We start from the raw sequence: 13,784 nt of genomic DNA, 5'->3' as shown, positions 1-13,784 counted from the left end.
GTATGTACATAGTATATACAGTACGTTTTTTTCACATTATGGATATTCCATGTATATGTATACATAGGATATCGAATGTTTACTGGGTAATAAACAATTTTCATTTATTCGGATATTTATATACCCAATTTTTGAACAATCAGTTTATCTAAATTCCCTGTGTTGGGATTCAGATATTAAACTGATAGAAAAAGTTATTACATCTTCAATATTATTACCCGCCTTTTGCAAGTTTTATATAATTCCCATGATTAAAACTTAAATACGAGATAGATAGCGCATATAATGCGTCACATAGCGACAAGTGAACGAACTAATGACTGATTCTATGTATATCCATACGATATTCTATGTATATCCATAAATGTATCTACCTGAATGTATATCGTATGTATATACGTTTGATGTATATACATGAAATGTACACGAGGTATATTCTATGTATATATAGGCAGCTATCTCGTTCAAATATACATTTTATGTATATGTATAAGATATCTTATGTGTATCCACAAATGTATCTACATCAGCGTATATCATATGTACATGGTATATACAGTACATTTTTTTCATATTATAGATATTTCATGTATGTATATAGGATATCGAATGTTTACTGGGACCTTGCTTTGCGCGGAAAGTTGCAAACCCATGTGGAACCGTATAATTATAGACCTATTTGTCTGTGGCATATCATTTTTAATGAGTTTTGTGCGCGAAAATTACATCTTTCTGTGTAAACGAGATAAAATGTGTTTAAAAGTAACATCCTCCCAAAATTTGATTTTTTGGAAAATTGCAAAAACACGTCTAAACTTACTTTGCATTAATGTGTAACATATATTTTTTCCAGATTTTTCGGCTTGATTTAGCCGCGTTGGGTGGGTTTTTTGAAATTCATAGGGGTGGTTTACTACCTAAAATGGATTAATCGAATCGACCAAATTGTGTTTTTTATCCCTTCTCATGACACATATTTTCCAATTGGATTTGTTCAAAAAAATTGCATTCTTCTATATGAAACAACCAAATCGGCACTTGACACCTTTTACTTTGGGAGGGCTGTTTTACCCTCCTAAAAATTTTTTCCGCCAATAAAAAAAATACGTCTTTCTTATACAGGGTGTCCGATAATTGCTGAATCACCTCTCGGGTGTAGGTAGAGCGGTTTAAACCGAATAGAAAAGTCCTCTATCATTTTGCAATTTTCGCAATAATTAATGAGGAATTAATTAAAAAATATTGGCCTATTCGCGCGAGTTTAAGAGCGCGGCGAGAAGAGACCCGTAGTGATACAGCCTACTGTTATTTGGTTACTAGGCGTGCGATAAATTGGGAGGAGCACTCTACAAATGACAACGGCACATACGAGCGGTGTGTAACGCTAGATCCTTGCGTCCTAGCGACCACGTAACAACGGGCTGTCTCTTCTCGCCGCGCGCTTAGACTCGCGCAAATTGGCCGATCTTCTTTAATTAATTTCTCATTAATTATTGCGAAAATCGCAAGACGATAGAGGACTTTTCTACTCAGTTTAACTCGCTCTACCTGCACCCGAGAGGTGACTCAGCAATTACCGGACACCCTGCATTTTAATCAACTATAACATATTAGAAAATTATTAAAATCGGCGAGGGGAGTATCTTTCTTGTCAGTCTCAGGAATGTCCGTATCATAAATGCAATGAGATCATACTCTCCTAAGTATTCTCTGCATTTTTTCCTCTCTCATTAACCGGTTCAGGACGGGCGTACTATATATAGTAACTCGAATATCTCGAGAACGGATTAATATTCTTTAATGAATAAAGTATTATTTTAATCAGGATTTTAGGCTCTACATTTTGATATATGTCATGTATGCCATTTCCATCATACTTGCAATTTTCGACTTTTTAGGGTCGCGTTCGCTTATATAGTTATTTAATAGAATTCGAAAAAATTTTCTTTATTTATTGTTATTGTTGAGAAAAGATAAAAATTTGATTAAGAATAGTAAAAAAAAAAAAAAATTCATTTCTTTAATTGAAAAACATGGTTCAAAGCGTAAATTTGTAATTGGTAGACCTCGATTATCTAATCCTTTACGTTTGACAGCTAGACACTTTCCTTCTTATATTGAAAAATATGAAAATCATCCAACAGGGCACTAAAATGTATTGTTTATACTACAGGAGCGAAAAAATTAACGAACAAAAGATCTAGATTTGAATGTAAAGAATGTAACATCGGACTCTGTGTAAGTGATTGTTTTGAGGATTATCACACAAAAACAAACTTTTAGTGCATTGTTATTTACTAAAATCATCATTTTGAATAAAAAAAATTTTTTTTATAAACCCCGTCCTGAAAGAGTTAAAATTAAAAAAAAAATATTTTACATATTTTATTAATAATTAAAATTATGTTGTCCGTATTATTAATTAATTATCATATACAGAGTGTCTGATTGTGAGACCAACCGTACACCCCTTTTATAACGGAGGGAAGTGGTTTTCATAAAAAATCTGAAAATTTTAATAAGTAAATCAGATACGCTCTATCTAATGGTGATATTCTCAACTTCCAGTTTTAACCGGAAGTAGGTTATCAGGACCCTACGGCTCGTCACTTCCATGGTATTTTGCGACTCCAAACCTTCTTCGCTCTGCTTGTGTATGCGCGCTTGCACACGCGTACGTTTCTGGATGAAAAAATATGGTTGTTTATGAGAAGTGTTCAAAATGAGCATCGTTCTCTGCAATGCAAGCATCTATTCTGCTTTGAAAACAATTGGTCGCTCGAAGAATTTCCATCCAATGATTGAATTGCTTTTCTCATTCTACCAATCATATCGTTTCTTGTCGTTGGTCGTTCGCGCTATATCAAATCTTTCACCTTCCCCATAGATAATAATCAAAGACAGTCAGGTCCGATGATCAGGGTGGATAATTTATCGGACCATATTTGCTTATCCACTTGTTGGGAAACATCATGTTTAGTACTGCACTCTCGATGTATGCGACGGGCATCCATCTTGTTGGAATAATTACATGTCCAGACGCAATCGCAGAGGAAGATTTTCTAATAAGATAGGAAGATCTGTCTCTATCAAAGCTAAATATCTATTACCGTTTAGATTTTCTTCAAAGAAAATAGGACCGACAATATGATTTCCAGTAATCCCGCACCAAACATTCATTTTCCAAACATGTTGATGATCCATTTTTCTCATCCAGTGAGGATTAACTGTTGATCAATAACAACAATTCGATGTACTGATAGATTCATCACTTATAAATGTAGATTTGTCAGAAAATAAAATTTGGAAGTGAAAATTTTGTGGTTGCTGTCTTATCCAATTGCAAAATGCAAGTCTTTGATGCAAGACTTGCATTTTGATCATCAGCACTCAACGCTTGATGAAAAAAATAATCGATTATCCTACAAACAAATGTAAATAAATAAGAAAACAAGAAGGACAACAGTTTCGTATTTTTTCACGTAGAATCCGAATCTCTAATAAAAAATATCACGTGCCATTTGAAAAATCGACTTCCGATCTGGATAGCCTACTTCTGGTTGAAACCGAAAGTTGAGAATATCACCATTTGATAGAGCGTACCCGATTTATTTATTAGAATTTTTCGGGTTTTTGATGAAAACCACTTCTCTCCGTTATAAAAGAGGTATATGGGTGGTCTCAGACACTCTGTATATTTTGTAACAATTAAAGTTTTTGTAACATTTTATCTAAAACTTTTTATTATTGCAATCATATCAAATTGTGATATTAATTTATATGTAATTTGCTTTCGCAATATATATTAAAATAATATATGTTAAAATAATACAGGCCTAGTTTATATCGTCAAAACGTTGGTACGCGTATTAAGTTTGATGCGCACCAATGCTTTAGTACGGATGCGTTTACATCGAACGTACGTAAGAGAAAAAAGTAATACGAATTTAATTCATGTCGATTGCCTCCTAGTGGTGGTATTTGGAATTGCAATTTGCTTGAGTTTATTCTTGTTTTGTAAGTGGAGTGTATTATTTATTTGAATAAAGACGAGAAAATATGAATAATAATAGTATGCAAAAGTGTATGGCCAGGTTTTATATATTTCAAAATTTATAATATAGTCGAAAAAGCATGATTACGATAAATAATCTCCCCAATTTACTCCTTTTCTACAAGACATTTTAATATAATATCGTTTGAAAGAGATCAAAGGTTAATGATAATACTGGTTTTAATTGAGGTTATGCTCAATGCCAGATTCCCTTCAAAATGCGTTTTGTGCGTTTACGTCGTCATTTGTATCATTTGATACGCGTATCAGTTTAGTACGATACTCCTACTTGATACGCTCGTACCAAGTTGATTCAGCAGCGTTTACATCATACGTACTAAATATTTAGTACGAATTTGGTACGAATATAGTACCTGATACGCGTATCAAGTGCACGATCCCGGTAAAAAATTTCTCATATATATACATGTAACATTTAATAGAGTTATACAATATTTTACACAATTGTGTAAAAATATGTATAATTATACATGACGAAATATAAAACGTTATATATATATATATATATAAATGGAGCGATTGCAGTATAGAATTACATGTAAGTACTTTTTATACATACTTATATATAATGTCCACAATATTTTATATATAATTATATATGAATCTCTGTTAGTCTAATATATGATTATGTATAAGTCTTGCATCATGTATAAACATATATAAGTAAGAAGCAAATTTCAGATATAGTCATACGCAATTGTATATGATTTTATACCGGGTGTTTCAGACCACCCGTCCCACCCTTTTAAAACGTAGGGATGTGCTTGTACAAAAAAATGGCTCAGACGAAATTTGCATGATTTCGAGGGATCTATCTGATGGTGACCTTGACTTTGACCTCGCAGTTGATTTTCAAGGTTATTTGAAGGTCAGAGTTATTTTTTTAAATGAAAACCCCTATTTTTGATTCCAAAATCTAATAGTTGGTGTCAAGAGCTTTTCAAAACACTATAATGAAGTTATTTTTCATTAAGTACTTTTCGAGTTATGAGGCTTGTAAATTACAGTATTTTGACATAAAATACAAAATATCTTGTAAAACATTCAATTTTTGGGAATCTTACCTTAATACTTTTATGCATAAAATAATGAGACGAATCAATTGGTATAAAGAAAACACATAGTTGCTTTCAAGAAAAAATATGTAGTTTGCAACATGCAACTGCATACTTTTTCTTGAAAGCAACTGTGTTTTCTTTATACCAATTGATTCGTCTCATTATTTTATGCATAAAAGTATTAAAGTAAGATTCCCAAAAATTGAATGTTTTACAAGATATTTTGTATTTTATGTCAAAATACTGTAATTTACAAGCCTCATAACTCGAAAAGTACTTAATAAAAAATAACTTCATTATAGTGTTTTGAAAAGCTCTTGACACCAGCTATTAGATTTTGGAATTAAAAATAGGGGTTTTCATTTAAAAAAATAACTCTGACCTTCAAATGACCTTGAAAATCAACTGCGAGGTCAAAGTCAAGGTCACCATCAGATAGATCCCTCGAAATCATGCAAATTTCGTCTAAGCCATTTTTTTGTACAAGCACATCCCTACGTTTTAAAAGAGTGGGACGGGTGGGAAGGGTGGTCTAAAACACCCGGTATAAACGAGAAATTCTGGCTAATTATGTCACTTTTTCCTTAATTTCACTTAATGCCTTGATTTAGAAATATTTTACTTTTCTAAAAGTTTCTATACCTTTTTCTTATCGCGCGCGTGCATGCAAAAGAAAAACATAAACAAAATAAAATAAAAAAACACTATTTTACATTTATAAGAGATATATGTTATTTTTTGTATTTCTAAATAATATGAGAAAAATAAATAACATGAGATATAAATACATTTTATGAGTGATACAAATAGTTTGAAAATTAGTGCTTGGGGTATTTAAAGAAGAGATTTTTAAGAAAGGACCTCATCAAGTCACTCTTACTGCCCATACAGCACAAAACATTGCAATTACATTGCAGCAATGTTACAATCTTGCAAGTTGCAATGTAATATTGTTGAGACATTATTGCAACCTGTAATTATAATATTTCATGAGAATGTGACAGCAACATTCCAGTAACATTGCAATAGCAATATTCGGTAATCACTAGTTCGTTCGTTTACCGCTATGCGACGCGCGTTGCAAAATCTATCTCGTATTTAAGTTTTAGTCATGATGATTATATGAAACTTGCAAAGAGTGGCTAGTAAGATTAAAGACATAGTAATTATTTTTATCAGTTTAATTTTTCTGATACGACCTCAACACAGGGAATTTAGATATTGAACTGATTGTTCAAAAATCGGACAGATAAATGTCCGAATAAATAAAAATATATGCAACATTATTCTAAGATTGCAATAACAATGCATTATTGCAAATTCATTACATTGCAATATTACTGTAATCTTTCGTTACAATCTTCCTAAAAGCGGACATTTTAACGTTGCTGCAATCCCACAGCAATAATGCAACAACATTTTGCAGTGAATTTGCAATATTGCAACATTGCGATGAAAGATTGATGCAATGTGTATGCAATCTTTGTGTGCTGTATGAGTATATACATATATATGATGTGATGTATGTATGATTATGTACTTTATGTTTGCGCAATAAAAACACAACAAAATAAAATAAGAAAATGTATATTTACTCATACACACCTTTATATAATCATATATAAATATATATATTCATATTCATTTATATATAGGTGTATCTATTTATGTATGGACAAATTCGGTATATAATTTTGTATAATTAGATATGTACTATTTTTGTCTAATTATGTATGAGAAATTTTTTACCGGGATGTAAACTAGGCCACACTCGATTGACAATTGGTCTGCTCTTTATAGCTGAACTGGCTGCACTAGTTCAGAGTTTATCTTTTCCCTCCACATTGGAAGGAGAAAGATAAACTCTGAACTAGTGCAGCCAGTTCAGCTATAAAAGGTCTGTTCTTTATAGCTGAACTGGCTGTACTAGTTCAGAGTTTATCTTTTTCCCTCCACATTGGAAGGAGAAAGATAAACTCTGAACTAGTGCAGCCAGTTCAGCTATAAAAAACAGACCTAAAGAACACACCTAATATTATACAATGAAGAAATTCGCACGTATCCACGCGTATTATACGCTTTAGGCGACTCGTTGTTAACATGCGAGCGGCAAGGAGGGGGCGTCAGTTACGAAAATCGAGCCGAAAGTTGCAACTAATTCCCATCTCTGATTTAAAACGCATTGAACTGTATACCATACTGAAATGTACGCCTTTGTTTGCCCCCGATCAGCGGGATAGCAACGGGAACTGTACTTGCTTTGTCTAACTAACTATCACGATCACGTGTTTTGCTGCTACTAAAGAGAGAGCCGGGTTGGTTCAGTTCTCTTTATCTGATCGTTTTCTCGAGTGGAGGGCTGTATGTGTTCCAGTCATGGAGGACCTGGAGAGAGCATTAGACGATCGAGCGTTAACCGCGATGGCCTATGTACCGGAAGCAAAATTCTGGGCGGGAAATTTTGAAATGGTTATAGGCGTAATTTGTTGGTTCCCAATCTGGGTGATCAACAAATTGTATCCATTTCTTCCGTCTTTCCGGATCTTTGGAAACCTGAAGGAATATTTTGTTACAAAGTTTTATCATTTTTAAACGTCAAATCATTTGTTTAGAACATAACGCTCTACATAAGCATAAAAAAGGCATCTGAAAGCAGCGTTTCCAAAGCATTGTTAATTTTATTTACTTACATGTGAAAAGTTATAGATATATATTTGGATTTCGATTTTGATCGACCACAAATTTTGCAACTACCCATTTTTTAAAATAATTACAATATAAAAGGTCTGTTTTTTTTAGCTGAACTGGCTGCACTGGCTGCTAGTTCAGAGTTTATCTTTCTTCTTTCAATGTAGAGGGAAAAAGATAAACTCTGAACTAGTGCAGCCAGTTCAGTTAAAAAAAAACAGACCTAAAGTCAATTTGGGTTCACTCATGTGTCAAGTGTCAATACATGAAGGCAGCCATATTAGTTTTTCTGCCCGACGATAGCGCACCATGCGTTAAATCTGTGCGAAAAGTGGCCTGTATTTCGTCACATCCGTTACACTACCAAGCATTGTCTCCATTACCTAATGCTCTCTTCAGGTCCTCCATGGTTCCAGTATGGTATATAGTTCAATGTTCAATGATAAAACGTGACCGGCAGTTATTTGCAAATCAGTTACACAAATAAGATTGTACATATTAGTATTAGTGACAGACAGTGTTTTTAACCAATCTTTTACAAGAGTACTATAGTATATGTTGCTTAAAACTGCTGACTTGTAAATAACGCCATGTCACGTTGCTTATAAGAAGATAGCAGTCTAGTATTATTATATATAGAAATCTGTGATATTATCCAGACAACACGCATCTTAAGTAGCAAGTGGTTATTATTTCGTGTTTTTTGTCATTTTAATTATTAATCATGATGTAATAATTAGTTATTATGACGACAAAATAACGTAATGTCAAAAATAGCAAACAGTTAAATAATGACCGTTTGCTACTTGGAATGTTTTAAAAGTCTGAAAAATATCTAAAACATCTGAAAAACATGTCTGTTGTCTGAGTAGTCTTCAAAATATCATTATAACATGAGAGAATAATAAATATAACTTCACAATTTAGTTGTAAATAAGATGATTTATGAAAAGCTATTGTATATTTAACATTGCATTCAGTACGAGTTTTAATAAGGAAAAACGTCATTAAAGCATGCGAATCGATTTATATTATTCTTGAAGTGAAAAAACTTGTGTCCTACAATACTTGGAAATATTAGGTTTAGACATTTTAAAAATGGTTGAATTTTGATGTTAGTGGCCACATTCTAAAGAATCATAAAAAATAAAAAACCAAAAATTTATAAAAATTATTGGACGCAGCGTGGACACAAGAGAAATTCGCAGAACAGCTTCGAGTTGATCAAATAGCTTTCAGACAATTGCATAAAATGGAAAAGATTCAAAATCTTGGAAAATGAGTTGCGCATGAATTCTTTAAAAACAGCATAGCTTGGTGACTCAACATATGCATTTTGCTGCTCGTCAAACAACAAAAGAATGTTCTTTTTGTAGAAAAATGTAACTAATGACGAAAACTAAATTATAGTTCCAGGCTAACCATCGATATCAATGGCAAAAAACTAAACATCTATTCTAAGAAAATTCTTCTGTATATATAGTGGGATATGAAGGGTATGTCCTATTATGAATTATTCAAATCGGGCGAAACAGTTACTATAGCGTGCTATGCTTGTCAATGAACAGTTTGACCAAAGAAATCGAGCAGAAAAGATCATTTACTGGACAAAATTGCCAGACGGTTGTTTTGCTGTATGATAATACTAAGCCACATGTTGCTTCTGCGATTTAAAGGGCAATCTTCAATTTGGATTGGAAAGTTCTCCGCATGCAATATATTCATCAAAGTTGATGCTTTCAAATTACACTTGTTTTGATCAATTCAAAATGCTTTGATTAGACAGAATTTTTGAGATGTAGTGGAGATCCTAAAATGGATGAATTTATCATTACAAACTGCTATCATTTTTTGTAATGGAATTAGAAAATTGCTTGAAAAGTAGTAGATAATAGACAATAATAGCAAATATTTCGATGATTGAATTATTCTTTATATATGATGAAAATGAACTCAAAAATTGAAAAAATGAAAGACTAAAATTCTTGTATATATTTTATACTACAATAGAATAATTTGTATGTACCCAAATAGTAAGTGGTCAATAACTAACATTATTTTGTCCTCATAATAACCGATTATAGTAATTAGGACAACAAAAAAATGTCAGATAATGACCGTTTGCTACATGGGTGAATATACAGGGTGGGCCATTTTAATCCATCCACGCAAATAACTCCGTAAGTAAGCCAAATACAGAAAAATGGGTCAGACAAAAGTTGTTCAGGACAATAGTGGTCATCTATTTGTGTTAGTTACTTTGACCTTGAAGTCAATTTTCAAGGTTATTTGAAGGTCAGAGGTATTTTTTAAAATGGAAACCCCTATTTTTGATTCCAAAATTTAATAGCTGGTGTCAAGAGCTTTTCAAAACACTATAATGAAGTTATTTTTTATTAAGTACTTTTCGAGTTATGAGGCTTGTAAATTACAGTATTTTGACATAAAATACAAAATATCTTGTAAAACATTTAATTTTTGGGAATCTTATCTTAATACTTTTATGCATAAAATAATGAGACGAATTAATTGGTATAAAGAAAACACATTGGTTTTAAAAAAAAGTATGCAGTTGCATGTTGCAAATTACATATTTTTTCTTGAAAGCAACTATGTGTTTTCTTTATACCAATTGATTCGTCTCATTATTTTATGCATAAAAGTATTAAGGTAAGATTCCCAAAAATTGAATGTTTTACAAGATATTTTGTATTTTATGTCAAAATACTGTAATTTACAAGCCTCATAACTCGAAAAGTACTTAATGAAAAATAACTTTATTATAGTGTTTTGAAAAGCTCTTGACACCAGCTATTAGATTTTGGAATCAAAAATAGAGGTTTCCATTTAAAAAAATAACTCTGACCTTTAAATGACCTTGAAAATTGACTTCAAGGTCAAAGTCACTAACACAAATAGGTGACCCCCATTGTCCTGAACAACTTTTGTCTGAACCATTTTTCTGTATTGGCTTACTTACGGAGTTATTTGCGTGGATGGATTAAAATAGCTCACTCTGTATAGGGTAAATGTTTAAAATAACAAAGTTAGGTTCGATCGTCTTGATTTTGACATATGCCATCAAAGTCATAGTCCTGATGTTCTGAAGATAATGTTCTAAAGGTTTAAAACCGACAAACGTTATTTATTAAAAAGTTATGATCTTAAGAAGTTTACAAAATAGAATATAATTTTCGGACAACATGTACATTTATCTAAACGTACTCTTCGCAGAATTATTAAAATTTAAATTATTATTTAAATGTAGTAAATTGAACGCGTGGGTGAGGAAAGGGCTCTGTTCCTCCCAATACACTTCCTCCGCGAAAAAATTCTAATCCTACTCAACTCTTACCTCTTGAAGAAAGATTGAGTGTTAATAACTTTTTAATAAACAATGAATGACGGCTAATCAGCACGCATTTAATATACCATTTACCATTTTTAAAAAATTACCATTTAAATAAAAAAATTTACAAAAAGTATGTTGTAATAAATGTACATGGCGTCTAAAAATTATGTTAGATTTTATAAATTTCCGTATTTGATAATTTATTAATAAGTAACGAGGATTGATTAAAATCTTTAGAACATTAATCAATGATAACATACAGTGAGTGGGAAAAGTTCCGGAACGACCAATTATCTCAGAAAATATTGATTTATTGGAAAAATGTTTCAAACAAAAAGAGTAGGGTTTAAAGAAATTATTAGCTGATGATATTTATTTGACCTTAGAATGACCTTGAAAAGTCCGGTCAAGGTCAACATAAAAATCTTTAATGGAAACCTCAATTTTTTATTACATATTTTTGTAGCTGAAGTCGAGACGTTTTCAAAACACTTTAATAAAATATTTTTTCACTATATATAAACACTTTTCCAGTTATAAGACTTGAAAGTTACAGTATTTTGACATAAAATACAAAATATCTTGTAAAACATTCAATTTTTGGTAATCTTATCTTAATACTTTTATGCACAGAATAATGAGACAAATCAATTCGTGTAAAGAAAACACATAGTTGTTTAAAAAAAAAGTATGCAGCTGCATGTTGCAAATTACATATTTTTTTTTCAAGTCTTATAACTCAAAAAGTACTTAATAAAAAAAAATACTTTATTATAGTGTTTTGGAAAGGTCTCGACTTCAGCTATAAGAATATGTAATAAAAAATAGGGGTTTTCGTTTAAGATTTTTATGTTGACCTTGACCACGCTTTTCAAGATCATCCCAAGGTTAAATAAATATCATCAGCTAATAGATTTCTTTAAACCCTACTCTTTTTGTTTAAAATATTTTTCTAATAAATTAATATTTGCTGAAATAATTGGCCGTTCCGTAACTTTTACCACTCACTGTATATCAAGGTCGTACAAAGTGTCTCTCGTACTCATTGAATATCTCGGAAAGGATGCATTATTTTACTTCGGGAAAAAAATTATGTTATTTATATCGATACCATAGATTACAATAAAACTATTTTCCCCATAAACTATAATCTCTAAAAATTACTTCTTGGGGGTATTTGGAAGGGGAGGGGTGCTATTCCTATCTCGGTATTTTTAAATGGGAAGGATATGTTTTGACTTAGAATTAAAATTTTACGTAAAAATACAAGACTTTTTTATTCTTGGCATTTTTTTCAAATTTCCCCGAATTTTTTTATTATAGAAGGTTTTAAAATTTTGAACTTTACAAAATATGGTGTAACTTCGGCACTAATTGGAATAATTAAATTCTAAAAAATGATGTGTAAAGTGCATGTCAAGAGTTTTCTAGCGGTGGTTCACAACAATTAATTAGGGCAAAATAAGAGAGAAGTGTTTAGTTTGTAGTCTTGGCGTAAGCAGTGCTAGGGGCAACGTAGTGCTAGGTTTTCCTTAGTTAATGAAACACATTTAAGCTATGGGCTGATAATTGAAAAGGGTCTGTTGTAACCAACCATTAGACCAAAGCTCGGAATTATTTCATCTTTTTGGCCGATTCTTGTGGTATACGCCTCCTTTCCTCTCTTTACCGCGCGCGCGGCAGCCGTTAGGACCAGCGCCGCCGAGCGTTAGGAGCGGCACTATCCGATAAATGTTGGGTTCTTCTCCCTTGATCATTAAAAGTTAAAAAAATTTATTAAAAATACTTTTTTTATTTTTAAATTTATTATGTGGAAATATTTCAATAGATTTCCACGTCACCGATGAGGTACTATTGCTATTGAGGAAAAAAATATTTTTAATAAATTTTTTAACATTAATCGGATAGCGCCGCTTCTAACGCTCGACGGCGTTGGCCCTAGCGGCTGCCGCGCGCGCGATAAGGAGAAGAAAGGAGGCGTATACCACTAGAATCGGCCAGAAAAGATGAAATAATTCCGAGCCCTACATTAGAAATTCTTGACATGCATTTTTCGAATCTTTTTTTAGAAGTTAATTATCTAAGTTAGTGCCGGAATTATACTGCATTTTGTGAAGTTCAAAATTTGTAGAAAACCTTCTATAACTAAACAATTTAAAGGGATTTGAAAAAAATAACAAGAGTAAAAATATCTTATTTCTTTGCGTAGAATTTGAATCCTAAATTAAAACATATTCTTCCCATTTAAAAAATATTGAAATAGATGTAGTACCATCACAAAAAAACCTCAAGAGGTAATTTTTGGGGGTTGAAAATAGTTTTAATGTATTGAATCTACAGTGTTGATGTACATACATAGTATACTTTTTTCCAAAGCGAAATAATGCGTCCTTTCCGAAATATTTAATGAATACGTTTACGACACCCAGTATATCAAGCCTGTCTGTATTATGCTAAACGTTTATAATTGGATAATAAAATTGAATTAAAATCCCGAGTCGAAATTTTTAGCCTAGATTAAACCTACAAGTTTTGTTGAATTTGGAGAACCAATGTAAGCTTTAATTCATATATATAGATATAACATTACATTGGCTATTGCCCTCCTTTG

At 31.9% G+C, this 13,784-nt stretch overlaps 1 protein-coding gene and 1 pseudogene across 4 annotated transcripts in view; one reads left to right on the top strand and one right to left on the bottom strand.

The window, feature by feature from the left end:
- The window catches only part of LOC105680063 (transmembrane protein 8B-like), a 230,855-nt gene that overhangs the window by 17,475 nt on the left and 199,596 nt on the right, over positions 1 to 13,784 (top strand). The gene's annotated exons all lie outside the window — the stretch shown is intronic.
- Positions 1,982 to 3,417, bottom strand: LOC136998826 (uncharacterized; annotated as a pseudogene).

Source organism: Linepithema humile, chromosome 3 (genome assembly GCF_040581485.1).
Source record: "Linepithema humile isolate Giens D197 chromosome 3, Lhum_UNIL_v1.0, whole genome shotgun sequence".
Taxonomy (NCBI): Eukaryota; Metazoa; Arthropoda; class Insecta; order Hymenoptera; family Formicidae; genus Linepithema; species Linepithema humile.
Note: the sequence above shows the minus strand (reverse complement) of the source record. Positions and strands in the feature narration are given on the sequence as shown.